At 40.6% G+C, this 17,334-nt stretch overlaps 1 protein-coding gene across 17 annotated transcripts in view; it reads left to right on the top strand.

Annotated features, from left to right (window-relative positions):
- Nucleotides 1–17,334, top strand: part of DLGAP1 (DLG associated protein 1) — a 1,139,806-nt gene that overhangs the window by 678,554 nt on the left and 443,918 nt on the right. The window contains exon 7 of one of the 17 annotated variants that reach the window (XM_049901329.1): nt 15,050–15,153. The exons of 15 other annotated variants lie outside the window; for them this stretch is intronic. The gene's annotated coding sequence lies outside the window, so the exon portion shown is untranslated. Of the gene's footprint in view, nt 1–8,254; nt 8,346–15,049; nt 15,154–17,334 lie in introns of all 17 variants that reach the window. One more of the 17 variants, XM_049901328.1, reaches the window with a different exon arrangement.

Here is a 17,334-nt window from a genome sequence, read left to right as displayed (position 1 = left end):
CTGGAAGAGGGTCCTAAGCAGGCTCCTTGAGCCAGGTTCGCTTTTCTTTATCTCCTCCCTACAGTCCTCCCCGCCAGCAGCCTTCCACATCCTCAGTCTGTGAGGGAGACACGTGCTTTGCTCATTGTGGTGTTTCTACCTGAGCCTTTTCTCTTCCCCCACCCCTGTGGGGCAGTTCTACTCTGTCCTATAGGGTTGCTGTGAGTCAGAATTGACTCCACAGCAAGGGGTTTGCCTTTTTTTTGTTTTTTCCCCTCTTCCCCCAGGCTCTTACTTTCCCATCTATGCAATTTTCACAATCTTAGCAAGCTCACTATGATTAGTATTGCTGTACTGGAGTATTTACTATATATCCCTACATTTGTAATGCCACAGTAAGAACCGTTTGTCAAAGCCAACGTCTTCTCTTGGTTATGCTGTAGTTTATTTAGTTGCAAATGATAGTTGAAATAGAGTAAATGATAATTGAAATAGAGGTTTTGTTTTTTTTTTTCCAGTTGCCTTTGAGTCAACTTTGACTCATGGTGAATCTCATATGTGTTAGGGTAAAACTGTACTCCATAGGGTTTTTAATGGAGTTTTTTTTTTTTTTAACATACATTGCCAGGCCTTTCTTCTGAGGCACCTCTGGGTGCACTCAAGCCTCTAACCTTTCAGTTAACAGCCAAGCACATTAACCACTTACACTACCCAGGGACTCCTAAAACAGAGCAGAACCTTGATATATACCAGGTATATGTCTAATAACTTTCAAACCCCTACAATTGCAAACACTCAAATATATTGTTATTCTATAAAATGGCCTAAAGTATAGTTGAAAGCTTTAGGCGCCTCCTTCAGAAATGAGGACAAATGGATAGGAACAGAGTGATAGAGATGTGGAGATAGGATGCCTTGTATTATAGCTGTCACTCTGAGACTGACTCTAGGCCTAGTCCTTCTTGTCCATTGGTGCAAGAGCAGGATGCTGCTGACCCTGTCTCCAGGTCACTCAGCCCTGAATACAAATCCTGCCCTCTGTAAGGCATGCCCTATTCAGACCCAGAGAGCTTCCCAGTGCACGTGAAACAGGGAGCCCCCCAATGTGTCCTCCGTGCTCTTTCCTGCTGTCCTTCCGCCCTCTCCCTCATGCATATCCCCTACTATGGTGACATGTGGTCCCTGCACCCCTGGGGTTCCTGGGTGTACCCTCCTGGGGTATCCGGGAGGCAATGAAGCCTAGTGGCAACAATCATAGTCTCCAGGGCTGGACACCCTTTACTGGAATGCTGGCCCCCCCCCACACTTACCACCTGTATTGCTTGGGGTAAGTTACTATGTTTCCTAGCACCACACTTCCCTCCTGTGTAAAAGGGAAAAATTAATAGCACATGTTGTTATTGTTAGGTACTGTAGAGTCAGCTCCGACTCATATTGACCCTGTGTACTACAGAGTGAAACACTGCGCGGTCCTGAGCCATGCCAAAGTCGTTGTTATGTTTGAGCTCATTGTTGCAACCACTGTGTCAGTCCATCTCGTTGAGGGTCTTCCTCTTTTTCTCTGAGCCTCTACTTTAACAAGCATGATATCCTTCTCCAGGGACTGATCTCTCCTGATAACATGTCCAAAGTACATAAGATGAAGTCTTATAATCCTTGCTTCTAAGGAGCATTTTGGCTATACTTCTTCCAAGACAGATTTGTTTGCTCTTCTGGCAGTCCATGGTGTATTTAGTATTCTTCGCCAATACCATAATTCAAAGGCATCAATTCTTCAGTCTTCCTTATTCATTGTCCAGCATTCACATGCACATGAGGTGATTGAAAATACCATGGCTTGGGTCAGGCACACCTTAGTCCTCAAAGTGACGTCTTTACATTTTAACACTTTAAAGAGGCCTTTTGCAGCAGGTTTGCCCAATACAATATGTCCTTTGATTTCTTGACTACTGCTTCCATGGGCATTGATTTTGCATCCAAATAAAATTAAATCCTTTTCCTCTATTATGATGTTGCTTACTTACCCAGTTGTGAGCATTTTTGTTTTCTTTTTGTTAAAGCTTAATCTAAAATGAAGGGCTGCAGTCATTGATCTTCAGTAAGTCTTCAAGTCGTCTTCACTTTCAGCAAGTAAGCTTGTGTCATCTGCATATCTCAGGTTGTCAGTGAGTCTTCCTCTGTAACCTTGATGCCTCATTCTTCTTCATATAGTCCAGCTGCTCAGATTATTTGCTCTGCATACAGATTGAATAAGTATAGTGAAAGGACACAGACGTGATGCACACCTTACCTGATTTTAAACCATGCAGTATCTCCTTGTTCTGTTCAAACGACTGCCCCTTGAGCTATGTACAGTTTCTGCATGAACACAACTAAGTGTTCTGGAATTCCTGTTCTTCACAATGTTATCCATAATTTGTTATGATCCACACAGTTGAGTGCCTTTGCATAGTCAATAAAACACAGGTAAACATCTTTGTAGCATTCTTTGCTTTCAGCCAAGATTCATCTGACATCAGCAATGATATCCGTCATTCTACATCCTCTTCTGAATCTAGCTTGAATTTCTGGAAGCTCCCTGTCAATGTATTGCTGCAACCTTATTTGAATTATCTTCAGCATAATTTTATTTGCATGTGATATTAATGATATTATTCGATCATTTCCACATTTTGTTGGATCAGCTTTCTTTGGAATAGCCACAGGAGATATGGATCTCATCCAGGCAGTTGGCTGGGTAGCTGTCTTCCAAATTTCTTGGCATATATGAATGAGCACTTCCAGTATTGCATCCATTTGTTGAAATATCTTGATTGGTATTCCGTCAATTCCTAGAGTCTTGTTTTTCACCAAGGCCTTCAGTGCAGCTTGGACTTCTTCCTTCAGTTCTTGATTGTAATCTAACTCCTGAAATGGTTGAAGGTCAACCAATTCTTTTTGGTACAGTGACTCTGTGCACTCTTTTCATCTTCTTTTGATGCTTCCTGGATCATTCAATATTTTCCCCATAAAATCCTTTGGTATTGCAACTCTAGGCTTGAATTTTTTCTTCAGTTCTTTTAGCTTGAGAAATGCCAAGTGTGTTCTTCCCTGTTTGGTTTTCTCACTCCAGGTCTTTGTCCATTTCATTGTAATACCTTGATTTGTCTTCTCAAGCTGCGCTTTGAGCCTCTACTCCTCTCTTTCCACAGATGTAGTCAATTTGATTTATGTGTATTCCATCTGGTGAGGTCCACATGTATCATCACCATTTATGTTGTTGAAAAAAGGCATTTCCATTGACTAAGTTGTTGGTTTTGCAAAATTCTATCATTTGATCTCCAGCCATATTTCCCAACTACTGATCTTTTTTGCTTGTTTCCAATTTTTGGATTCCAATCAATGGTAATTATAAATTCATCTTGATTGCAAGTTTAATCAATTTCAGATTGCAGAATTTGGTAAAAATCTTCAATTTCTTCATGTTTGGCATCAGGTGGTTGGTATGTAAATTTGAACAATGTATTAACTGGTCTTCCTTGTAGGCATATGGATATTATCCTATCACTGACAGCACTGTATTTCAGGATAGATCTTGAAATGTTCTTTTTGATGATGAATATGATGCCATTCCTCTTCAATTTGTCATTCCTGGCATAGTAGACCATATGATTGTTGGATTCAAAATGGCCAATACCAGTCCATTTCAGCTCACTAATGCCTACAATACCAATCTATAAGTGTTCCATTTCATTTTTTACAACTTCCAATTTTCCTTGATTCATACTTTGTACACTCCCCTTTCTGATTATTAATAGATGTTTGCAGCTGTTTCTTTTTATTTTGAATAGTGCCACATCAGCAAATGAAGGTCCCAAAAACTTTGCTCCATCCGCATCATTAAGGTTAACTCTACTTTGAACAGGCAGCTGTTCCCCAGTTGCATACTGAGCACCCTCAAACCTGAGGGGCTCATCTTCCCCCTATATCACTGTATCAGACAGTGTTCTGCTGCTATCCATAAGGTTTTCACTGGCCAGTTTTTTCAGAAGTAGATCACCAGGCCCATCTTCCCAGTCTGTCTTGGTCTAGGAGCTCCACTGAACCCTGCCTATCATGGGTGACCTTGCTGGCATTTGAAATACAGGTGGCATAGCTTGCAGCACCTCAACAACACACAAGCCACCACAGTACGACAATCTGACAGACGAGCGGTGGCAACAGTACATATACTTTAGATTTCTTAAAAGGAGTTAATGAGTTAAAATATATAAAGAACTTAAACAGGGCTTCTGAAACAGACATTTAATCTTTCAAGCCATCCTCCTCAATAAATAAGTAAACTGTTGGCAGGAACTTTGGAGACTGAGAATTCAAGAATTTCAAAGTATGTAGTAATTCGTTTTGACAAGCTTCTAACGGAAAACTGTCAAGCTAATATTGTGCAGCTAACTAATGCCACCTCCTTACATAGGGTGGTCATATTAATTGTAAGTTTCGTATTGTTTCACTTAGGCATTTATAGATAGATGTTGGAATGAGTTATAGAAAAGGGTAAGATTTTCAAAGTTCAGCTTTTCCTAATAAAAATAAACCCCACTGCCATTTTCCTGCCTTACTGGTAAAGAGCACAAGTAGAAATGGAAAACAGTAATATATGGGTCTCAATTTCACTGATGAAGATATTGCATTGTGCAAGTTCATAGGAGTTAAAGGAAAGAGGTACTGAGCACATGTTTTTGTGGTTTACTATACTAATGATGAGGATATTATATAGCATGCGAATCAGTGGTCAAGCTTAGGATAAACTGAGCAATGGGTAAGGATTTTCTCCCCTCAAAGTCATGTAGGTTAATCCGTGAGGTTCTTTAGGTAGATCTGAGAGGAGTGGGACAGGTTGTTTCTGTGGCATAGGTTTCCATAGTCCCCAGCTGAAAATCGTTCCTATTCGGGGCTAGCAGACCCTCCCGATGGAATCTTTGTCTCCCAGCCTTGATGCAGATTGGGAATTGGGACTGCACGCACAGTGCTGCCCACTCTTGACAGATGGCATGGAGCCCAAGCCTTGCATATGCTCCTCTATTCTCAGGGAAGGCACGGGCAGGCGAGCAAATTTGGCTGGTGTGACTGTGGGTGTCTCTCAAACAGCATCTCCGTCCTTGGGCTATTCAGTACCAGACCACATTCCAGCAAATTGGACACAGTCTGCGGTGGACAGTGCAGATAGCAAGGCCTGTCCTCATGTGTTTGGATATAAGTCTGTGGGTATCTCGGGGACTTTTAATTAGCTCACTTGAGCAAGGGTGATCATGGATGAGTACAGCATTCGTTTCTACAGGCTATCAGGTATCTTGCTATAGTAGAGAGGAGGGAATATCCACTGTTGTTGACTTTTATTCTCATCAAAGGTCCAACACTTGTCAGACACACTATTCTTTCATCACCACAGCAAAATGCTTTCAGAAATGACATTCTCTGAACCAAGAGAACTTGCAAATTTTGCATCTAAATGTAAATGATATTTCTGAAATAATTTGATCTGTGCTGGTATGATTTTCCTTTTTTTTTTTTTTAATCTTTTCTTCCCCTTGCAATCATTATTTTCAACAACCAAAAGCTTAATTGATACTGAAACTCACCAAATTTACCCAAGAATTCCCAGAAATGGACCGACCAATCACACCCTGTTTGGGGATTTGGCTCTATAATGCCCCTTTTCAGTTGAAATTTGCAGTTTCTATCTTTGTTCCTTTTTATTCTTCTTTATTGATAACTGGGCTACTCCTTCCTTGCGATGTGCTGTGGAAAACTCCCATTTTCTTTACCACACCCTCCACTACTTTAAACTTCCATGAGGTCTACTTCAAATGCACTTTGAAGCTCAGTTATTGTGCTTTCTTTAAGCACTTTCAGTTATTCTTGCACGTAATTGTCATAGCTGTGCTTATTCAACTCAGCTTATAATAAAACTATTAAATAAAACTATTAAAATCCTTTTTTTAAGAAAGAAGCCATAGTGACCCTTGCAAGGGCTTTTAATTAAGGCTGTTAGCGAGTTGTTAAGGAGGTAAAACAAAAAGCAGTTTTCCAGCCCAAACTAATTATAGGATTTCCATTTGTCATTTATTTGAGTACTATTCTTTGGTGTCTGTTTAGAGGGAGGAAAAAAAAAAAAAAACCGGATTCTTACTGTGATATGTTTTTAAGCTAGCAAGACGTACGGTGGTGGATTAGGGAGAAAATACAATTTTAGATGCAGTATATTCACAAGTAGAAGGCTAACTGAAGAGTGGAATTTAGTTTAAGGAGCAATTACAATGAGAACTTGAACACTAACAGATCTTTCTTCCTCCAGTTGAGATTTTGAAACTTTGGTCCCAGTGCAATAGGGTCTATATTTCAGTCCAGCCATAGATAAGTAATTGTTCTTTGTGGTCTAAAATCAGAATAGGAAAATTCAGGAATTCATCATTTTTATATCCCATTCTTTTTATTCAGACTAATAAACAGAAGCTGTGTTGAATCAAAATATTTATGATTTTACCTGTAGCTTCTGCAATAATGGCTTCCTGCACAGAATTCTAAGTGTCTCTGCAGCTCATGAATCCTCAGAACCTCGTGAACATGTGGACATTTACAGAATCACACACGAACAAACCGAAGAGATCAGCTAGCTCAGGGGGTTATTTTTTTCTTCAATTATGGAAACTTTTTTCAAACAAAAATTAACATGGGGCCCAATATATAAGCAGATACACAAGTTGCTATTCTGGTTGAAGCAGGAGGCACAGAATCCCCCCAAGATGGCCTCGCCCAACCCTACTCCTTGAGGTTGGCAAAGGGTCTTTCAAATCGCACTTTCAGTCCCACCTCAAACTATTTCACAAGCAAGGAAACACAGCAGAGAAAGGTAATTTGACTTGTCTTGCCGAAGCCCAGCTACCCAGCAACGACATGGAGGCCCCAGTCCGATCAAGGCCCTTGAGACACACCAGACTCCTGCAGCCAGGTGTTTCTATTTGGGTCACAGCTTCTCCCCTCCCTAGCTTTGTTTTTCTCCAGAGTGCGTATGGGAGACTCTGTATGTATTTTATGTATTTAAATAGTGGTGGTTCAGTGGTAGAAATCTCACCTTCCATGCAGGAGACTAGGGTTTGATCCTGGCCAAAGCACCTCACACACAGCCACCACCACTCATCTGTCATTGGAGGCTTGTTTGTTGCCATGATACTGAACAGGTTTCAACAGAGCTTCCAGGCTAAGATGGACTAGGGAGAAAGGCCTGGCGAGACACTTCTAAAACATCAGCCGATGAAAACCCTATGGATCACACAGTGCAATCTGCAACCTGTCGTGGGAATGGCGCAGGACCAGGAAGTGTTTCATTCCATTGTGCATGGGGTTGCTGTGAGTCAGGGCCAACAGCTGGAAAGCAGCTAACAACAACAACAACATGTACTTAAATATATGTTTGTATTTAAATATGTGTTATATCCATCTGTTGATTGCCCACTAGATATAAGCTCCATGAAGACAGGGCCTGTTCCCTGCTCTATCTCTACACCTTGAATACTTTGTCTCATAGTAGGCACTCAAAAAATAACAGTGCCCAGATAAATGAGCCTCCCACGCCCTTCCTTGTGTTAGTTCTGCTTCCCCCACTAAATCATGCCACCCTGAAAAGAAAGAACTATGTCTCACACATTTCCATTTCCCCCACAGCACTGATGCTGTGCTTTGTACACAGTAGGTGCTCAGGGAACAGTTACTGCTTTGAACTGAAGTTGTCCCACCTGAAGTGACAGGACACATTAAGTGATAGTACTTTTAGATGGTTGGGAATACAGGACATTTAATTTTTATTTAGTGAAGTTTAGTAAGCGGTTGGATGGCACAAATGATTAAGCGCTGGACTATTAACCAAAAGGTTGTTGGTTCAGACCCACCCAGAGGCAACTCAAAAGAAAGACCTGGAGATCTGTTTCCAAAAGGTTCACAGCCTTGACCTTGAAAACCCTACGGAGCACAGTTCTGCTCTGCACCCACGGGGTCACCGTGAGTTGAAACTGACTTGATGGCAACTAACAATAAAGTTTAGATACCCAGAACAGAACAGATAAGTATGTACTGAAATCTCTCCTTTTTAAAATAAAAATGGACCTAAGAAGAATAAGCCCTTAGCTGTTAATCAGAGCTTTAAAGAGCACACAACAGCGGGTTCAGAACTTTCGCACTTGTTAAAGCACAGCTTCCAATTCAGTAGGTCTGGGGTCTGAGAACTTGCATTTCTCACCAGTTCCCAGGTGCTGCTGATGCTGCAGGTCCATGGACCCACTTGAGAACCAACCACCATCAGCCTTTCATTGTTCTACGCTGAACTGAATTAGGTAAATCTTCAAGCTCTGGCACGTGCTGAGCCTGCAGCAGCCAGCAGATGTTGTCCGTTTACCTCGTTGGCAGTCCAGCTGAAATAGGAGAGGAAGGGGAAGTTCTGTGATTCAATAAAAGAAATCAGGTCCTGTTCGTTTCAGTTCCTGCTGAATATTTCATGGGGTAGCCTTCAATCAGCTCATTAGGAAATGGACTTAAACTGCCATTCTGTAGGATTTTATTTCTCCAGACTGCTATTGAAAATTTATGTAATTTCCTTCCTGGGTGATTCAGTTAGCTACAACCCATCATGTCACCATATACCCCACAATGAGCAATATCTAGTCATGAATAACATGAAAGCGAGCCAACAACTTCCTAATTATTCTCAATGTTCTAATGCACCCATTGGCACAGCCTAGGGAATGCATTTCTCCTGATAACCAAATAAAACAAAGGTTCTATTTCTGAGTAAGGAAGAAGGAACTTCCTTTTACTAAGGATCCAATCCTGACCTTCTCTGCATGATCAATACCCCTCGTCCACGTCACCACCCTCAGAAACGGGTGGGGTTTTTTCCAGTTGTGAGATAATTTATGCAAAATCAATTCAGTTCAACAAGCATTTATTGAATATTGATGATAAACCAAGCACTGTGCTAAGAATAAATCAATATGTGTAAGACCAGCCTTCATCCTAAAGGACTGTATGGTCTATGTGAAGCCACAAACGTGGCCCAAATATGGCTTAAAACCTGTCAAAGAGTGGCTTAAATGATAGTTTCCTTCCCTTTCACTTCCAAGAGAAACCAGGCTTACCTGGTGAGCATTCACCATCCAAAGGTTTCCAAGAGAAAAAAAAAAAACCCACTACTGCCGAGTAGATTCCAACTGTAGTAGAACTGCCCCATAGGGTTTCCAAGGAGCTCCTGGTGGATTTGAACAGCTGACCTTTTGATTAGCAGCCACAGCACTCAACCACTACACCACCAGGGTTTCTTTCTAAGAGTTAGATATTTGCACAGTTTGCACTCGTCTAATTAAACTAGCTCTCTCTCAACTCACAGCTGGAGAAATTAAACTCATCCTCAAGCAATTTGCAGGCCCAAACCAGGCTCGGAACTATGACTCCTACTTCCCAGCAAGCAATCATCCTTGCAGATGGTGCAGAAGCCTCTCACCTCCACCCGGTCTTCTCCATTGCCTTTCATGGTTTTTTAGACGCTAGTGATGACATCAATAGATTCCTATTCTAATTTTCTTCAACACTGTCATATATTTAGAGAATGAGATATTCCTTCCCAATTCTTTATTTCTATCCAGGAGAGAAGGTGAGTCACCGATTGAAGCTTGTTACGAATGCAGCTCCATAATCAACATCCCCCGTATGCCACAAAGGCAGGCACTAGCAGATGGTAATGGTTTCTAATCACCAATTTTGCCCCTATTTCAAGGCATCTTTAGAGTTTTAATTGTTCTAGAGCCCACTCAGACTATGGTAAAACTCTAGTCTACCGGAGGTCGCTGACCCAAATGTTTATGTTTTGTTCTGTCTAACTGGTCATTGAATTTGAATTTGGCGTATAGGAAGCAACAGGTTTTAATGGATGAAAGTTTTGGCCTGGGACTACTTGATTTTTATTTTATTTTTATTTTTATTCAAACACCACTCAGCATGCACTCTTAAATTACTAAATTTCCCCTCATTCTGCAGGTGGGTAACAGTAACACAGAAATTGCTGGCAAATGTATTGCATTTTTGATTCTTCGCAAAGGGGGCATGGGGTAGGAAGCTGTCCTCAGTATAAAACTACAGTCACAGCTTGTGTGACTCTAGCATTTGAATAATGATGTGATAATGCTCATTGGATACAGATGTCTTAGTTATTTTTAAGTGTTAGCTAGGAACACTAGCTAGCTGACAGCATTCATTCATTTCTATAGTATATTGATTAAACTTATAAAAGTTTTTAATGGTAAAAAAAAAAAAAAACCCCCAAAAGCAAGAAAAGATCCATAGTCAGTAACAGCAACAAACAAGAATCCAGGGTTCCTGGGTATTACTACTAGAGAGCTGGTCCCATTTAAAACACAGTCTGAGAATATTACAAGTTGAAGTTAATGCTTCATCAAGATAATATGACTAATGACATTAATTTCATACAAAAGTAAGGATTTCCTCTATTACTAGTCAAGGACTGAAACCTTAAATTCCATCCAATTATTTGGTGTCTTTGTTATCTAAACCAAAAACCAAACCTGTTGCCATCGAGTTGATTCCAACTCGTAGCGACCCTATAAGACAGAGTAGAATTGTCCCATAGAGTTTCCAAAGAGCAGCTGGTGGATTTGAACTGCTGACTTTTCTGTGAGCAGCTGAGTTCTTAACCACTGTACTACCAGGTCCCCTCTTAGTTATCTAGTGCTGCTATAACAGAAATACCACAAGTAGATGGCTTTAACAAACAGAAATTTATTCTCTCACAGTCTAGGAGACTGAAAGCCCAAATTCAGGGTGCCAGCTCCTGGGGAAGGGTTTCTCTCTCTGTCGGCTCTGGGGGAAACTCCTTGTCATCGATCTTCCCCTGGGTCTAGGAGCTTCTCAGTGCAGGGACCCTGGGTCCAAATGACTCACTTCAGCTCCTGGTTCTTCTTGCTTAGTGGTAATGAGGTTCCCCTCCTCTCTGCTCAATTCTCTCTTTTATATCTCAAAAGAGATTAACTCATAATACAACTTAATCCCTTAGATCGAGTCCTGCCTCATTAACATCATAGAGGTAGGATTTACAACACCCAAGATAATCAGATCAGATCACAAAATGGAGGACAACAGCACAATACTGGGAATCATGGCCTGGCCAAGTTGAAACACATTTTGGGGGGATACAATTCAATCCATAACACTTGGTTTATGTGATCTTGGGTCGTGAACAAGAGAATTTAGGTGCTAAAAACCTGTCAGCCATGACTGATGAAGTCAATCTTTGTTGGCTATGATGGAAACTCTCACTCAGGAAAAGAAGATCTTCAGTAATGGAGTTTCAACTGTCTGAGACAGGGACTACTTTTACACCCTTTCCCTTTTGGAGAAAAAGGCTGCCGTGGCAATTAGCACCCAGGTTGTTTTAGGTGGAGAATTATCACCATTACTTAGATTTTTTAAGATAGAGAAAAGTTCATTTCTAACGTGTGCTCCCAAGTACCACTACCATATTTTTAGATGGTACTCTTGGAACTAATGATTTGAGCAACTCAAGCTGTTGTGTGCCGTCGAGTCCACTCCAACTCATAGCGACCCTATAAGACAGAGTAGAACTGCCCCATAGGGTTTACTAAGCAGATTCACCAGATCTTTTTTCCAAGGAGTGGCTATAGATTCGAACCACCAACCTTTCAGTTAGCAGCCTAGTGCCACCAGGGCTAACAAACTACGTTTTATCACCAGAACTGTGACCAACAAGAACAACGCTTTCTATTACTGTGGCTTTTGCCTTTTACAGCTGAAATACACAGTCTTTGCCTTATAACAACAGTATTTATTACTCAAGATTTATGAGCATGCTACCTTTAGCATGATGCTTCAAATCCATTTTTGTAAGTTTATTACTTTTCACATAGTTTATTAGAGTTAGATTATTGCAAACCTGGGTGTTAAACACTAATATTATGTTTAAGGGTGTTTACTCACTGCATATATTTATGAGATAGCTTAAATGATTTATTTCTTTTATGCCAAATAAATGTGTAAACAAGCAGAAATAGGGAATCTAAAAAAACACACACGACCTTTTATATCAACGGTACCAACCTACGCTGACATCAGAATCCCCCAGGGAACATTCTGAACCTACAGATGGCCAGGCCAAACCCCAGGTTTTCTGAAGTGGGCACAGGAATCAGTAATTATTCAGGAGCACGACCGAAGAGCCTGAATCATGGTCCGCTGGAGTTAAAAGCAAATAGTGATACTCTGTTTTCAAGATGTTTAATCAATGACTTATGAGCGCATACCATTTTAGTACCATGTAGCAATTAGCTCTAAAGCAATGCGTCACTAGATTAGTTATTTATACTTCCTAAATAGGTCACATTCATAATCATGCATGTATCTCTTTCCAGTTACATTATCTCCTTTCTTTGTATATTGTGTTCCTCTCACTTTGCCCATGAGCCAAGTGAACAGGGAATTATGTCTGATCTAGTGTTCAGTACAGTGTCAAGGACATTAGCACTGAATACATGTTAAAAATAACAGTAGGAACTGCATGTTGCTTTCACACACCAAAAATTCTTTCAGTGCAGGAAGGGCAGGTTTAAAATGTACAGTCACGAATCATATGTGTGCACACATAACTGTTTTATTATTTTTCTATAGTTTTTTTTCTATGACTAAGTTAAACTTAGCCTAGTTTCAGTCAAGACAAAACTCAGAATATTGCTACCATCAAGGTAGCTGTCATTTCAGTGTAGGGTTCTCTCTTTAGATAAACATTTGGTCAAACTGGATATTATGCTGGAAGACTCACCTAGTGTCCGAGATCGGCAGTGCCTCCCTTCTTTGGCCGCAGCCTGTCCTCGCTGGCCTCTACAACTCTGCCTCATCCCTCCTGGTCATTGGAATCTGCCCAAAGGTAGCTGGACTTGCTTGGTGTTTGGGTTCTATATACTGTCAGTTGTTGCCGGTACCTGTGACCTTGACCACAAGTAACCTTTGGTCACGAAGTGGCTGCACCTTTCCTCCACACCCTACCACAAGCCTCTTCCTGCCCTGGGAGCCTTTCAGCACAGGTGTAAGTGCTCAAGACACATCACCTCTTCCTTCCTACCCTACCCCCAAGGAGTGAGGGGCTCTCTGAGGTCACTCATCCACCAAGTCAGCCCAAACCTCCACCAGTTACAGCCTAAATCAAGCCTAACCGTGAGGCCTCAGACGCTCTGGAGCACAGCTACTCTGACACGCATAGGGTTACCAGGAGTCAGGATCGACTCAATGGGAACTGGTTTTAGTATAGGCTTGCCATCTTTCCAAGTTTGGGATTAAGGCAAGAAACCTGAGACATTGTAGACCGATTTTATCTGAGTGTCTTTACTGCCACACCAGGTTTTGACTTTAGGCACCAATCATTATTTATACACTGTCTTCTAAACTGTGGTTTAAGAAATAATTTAGGATGGCTATAAAAAAAAAAAAGAAAATTTTTTTTTTATAGTTAATTTTTTTTGTTGTTTTTTACTGGATCAAGAAGTAACGCTTTTAGTCTAAACAGGATCAGAAACACTGGTCTCTGGTTTTATTCCTGTTAAACTCTTTTGGTGTCACATAAGGGCTTTATCTCTGACTTTCCCGGTAAGGAAACACTCCTGTAGAATCACCTTCAAGCTCTCACTCCCTCGGTCTACTTCACACATTGTGCTCTGAGTTTCACAGACTGGCTCTCTCTGTGTCTGGTCCTCCCAGCTGAAAGTTCAGGTGTTTATAACTACTGCACTAAGCTAAGCAATGCTTATCCCTGTTCTCTCTGTATCTGTTGGTGGCCTCCCTACCCTGGGGCAATTAGCTTCACCCTCAAGTCTAGTTTTACTGATGAAAAGGACACAATGTGCTAAAGTATCAAGCGAAGTAAAATACAGCAGATAGCAGTTCATAATATTATCCTGCTGCACAGGGATGTGGCACTTTTCTAATAATTTAGGTAAGTATTTTTAAGGTTTAGACAAATGGTAAAAACCCTCTTAAAGTGCTTGATCAATTTATAGCGGAAGTTAGTTAACTATTTATAAAGGGTAGTTAAAGCAGAGTCATCTAGAAATACATTCCTCAAACATTTCATTTTAAATTAAAACATATAAGTAAATATTCATTCACTAATCTTTTCATGAAGGACCAAGGCTTGGCTTGCTTTATGTACGCATGTATGTATATCTACCTACCTATCTTTGTATTCACTGGCAAATGAACTCAATTCCCAAATTGTCTTTCTTATATAAACCATTATCTATAATTCTTGTTTCAATTTCTTTAAATTTGGACATGCAAAGCAGTCTAAATCCTTCCACATTTTTGTTATTTTTCCCACTATTTACGGTGATCTCACCCACAACTACTTTGGCAGCAGTTTTTAGCCACTTATGTTTATCCAATCTTTACAAAACTTTCCAATTTAGTTTTTACAGAAATGACTCTGCTTTTCTGCAATCATTCTTCAACACTTTTTGTAATAATTAATGTACATAATTATAATTCTGACTTAAGTCAACATAAACAAATTTGAGGAAAGTCCTGGGAAGCCCCAGAGTACCTTGACAGTGTTAACATTCCTTGTGTCTTGGGCAGCCTAGCTGTTTCGGAGGGAATGAAGAGCATCCACTAAACTAGGTTAGGTGGAGTTTTGTCTAAAGAGTTTCTACTGTACTGAGAAAAAAAATACTGGACATAACATAAAGCAAAATGCAAGCTATAATAGTTTCTCAGAAGTGCCTTCGCACAGTGGAGAGGGCTGTCTTTGATGGGACAGGGAGAAGGCAGAAGTGAGCAGATACTGGATCCCCTCTGACGCTGGTTCATTAGTAACCCTGGGTCAATCAGTTAAACCCCCAATCAATTAATGTCTTTGCGTTTTTTCTTTTAAATAGCCACTTCTAAGTTCCCTTCCATTTCCCATTATAAGATGATTTCTGAGTTCCCTTCAGCTTCAAAAGCCCATTATTTGTACTTACCCAAGGTCCATGTGAGGAAATTGTGGTTCCTGGGAAAGGAGAATGAATCACGCTCAGTTTCCTCATCTGTGAACTGAAGGACTTGGAATAAAGCAGCAATTCTACTCGGGTATGTTCTGCAGAATGGTCATTTCCAGAAATGGTTATTATCAAAAAGACCAGAGACCAAACAGTTTTGAAGAATGCTGGGGTACAAATGTTAAAAAGGTTTCTTGCCTGCAAAATGTCACAGCCTTTTATAGGCATTGAGAATCTCTGAAGGGGGAGTATAATAGCTAGCTCTTTGCCCCAAATCTCCTTTTTCAGAACCACTCTCGGGACTAGAGACTCACAGAACATACTTTGGGGAAATTCTGGCCCAGCTATTTCCATAACCCGTTCTAGCTCCAAATTCTCTGCTTAGCTGGTACCCAAAGTGCTGCATCATTGAGACTTTTAGTAAGCAAGGTATTGGAAATCACCTGAGAGGCAACTTTTAAAAGACAAAACCGTGAACAAAGTCAGGAAGGCAGGTGGAAAGTTTTAGAGCCTTTTTTAGACATTCTCTTTTGCACCAGTACTGAACACTCCTAAACGTGTTCATTATAAAGAAATTTTTGCAGACTATTGGTATTGATAGAGGGGACTTCCAAATTATCTTCACAAATTCTTTGGTTCTTCCCTTTATGTACATATATTTCAACTGTCCTGATTTATATTTTTACTATCAGTGAGAAGACTATATAGACAAAAGAGAACAGAGATTAAAGATAATAATAACAGTAACTAATATGGCTGGGATTTTCTATCAAGAAACCTTGCAAATCTATACATATCCAGCAAACAATATATCTACCTATATTGAATGAGTGGGGTACGTGTTTTTATTCCTTTTATACTTTACATACAAACTGTAAGTGAGCAAGAAAGTATCTCATGAAAGACTGGATGACCTCAAGATTTCTCAGGGAGTGAATAAAATAACATTTAGTAAAAATAACATTTTAGTACATTATCAGATAACAAAACATTTGATCTTGATGTCTTTGCTTTAATTACGAGATCTATCTGTTCCTCAAACACTGATTCGTTAAGTGGTTAAAGTGTAAAAAATCAAATGCTTTTCCTCCTGGTTTGAATAAATTCCTTAATCGTTACTTAAAACCCACTGAATGGCAACTCCAAGAACACTTATGATCCTGCTGTATATGCTGAGGCTAGGGGAGAGCAGGGGGACACCAGGCAAACTCTGAGGCTCTATGCTGCTAGCAGCACCCTCAGAGGCCCCAGACTAGCCTTGGCTCAACCTAAGGCTGAGGATCCCAAAGAAATAAATAAAATTCCTAAAATCCTATTTTCCTAAAGTTTGATACCGTTCTCAAGCCAACCAGCACTGCTGCAGGGATTCTGGACTTAACCAGACACGTGCCAACTACTACCTCATGACCTTGTGTCCGTAACTGTGACAACAGAGCACCCCAAGCCAGTTCTAGACCAGACCCTGCGGAGTTGGCCCAGAGCGGGCTATGGCGCAAAGCCGCATGTCCTCCTTGGCATCTGTCTAGCAGTCCTCTGAAAAAAGAGACTGGTCTTCCAGGTGGTCCTTTCCAGCCATTGGTTACTTCGGGGATTTGTTCCACTGATACAAATGCCGCACCCAAGAATATATCACCCCAATTCTGTTAGTGGTGTAAAGGGAGCAAAAGGAAATTCTCACTAGACAAGGGTCAGGAAGGAAAATTTTCCCTCAAGCCCAGAGGTGTAGTTTTGACTTGGTGTTTCCTTATGAAAGTGACCCATTTTCCAGGAGATCACTAAGCAACAAGGGACTCAAACCAACAATCATAAAAATGGCACAGAAATGAGCAACCGTTCATTCTGTTATACATATGTTGTATGAAAAGGAGCCAACTCGACAGCAACTAACAATAACAAGGCCGATCTTCAGCCACAGTCTGTTTTTGTTTTTCTGAATAGTTCTAGAAACACTGAGACATCTAGTATGTAACAAAAGCGAAAGTGAAAGGCAAGAGGCAGCTATTGTAGAGGGATATGCTTTCAAATATATTTTGTAGTAATATTACTCGACCATGAAAAGAACTGTCAGTCTAATTAGTCCACAGAAATCTTAGCCGTCTCTATGTTCCCATCAACATCCAACAATATTAGAGCCAGTGGAGTCGCCCATGACCACACACTATCTGTGTAACGGTCCTTATTTGTGGCCGTGTCCATTGTTGAGAGAAATTTATAGGGTGTGATTTATCTGAGGTTTAAAATATGTGTGGCAAAGAACCAAAGGATTATTTTT

This window comes from Elephas maximus, chromosome 11, assembly GCF_024166365.1.
Source record: "Elephas maximus indicus isolate mEleMax1 chromosome 11, mEleMax1 primary haplotype, whole genome shotgun sequence".
NCBI lineage: Eukaryota > Metazoa > Chordata > Mammalia > Proboscidea > Elephantidae > Elephas > Elephas maximus.
This window is presented reverse-complemented; position numbering and strand designations above follow the sequence as displayed.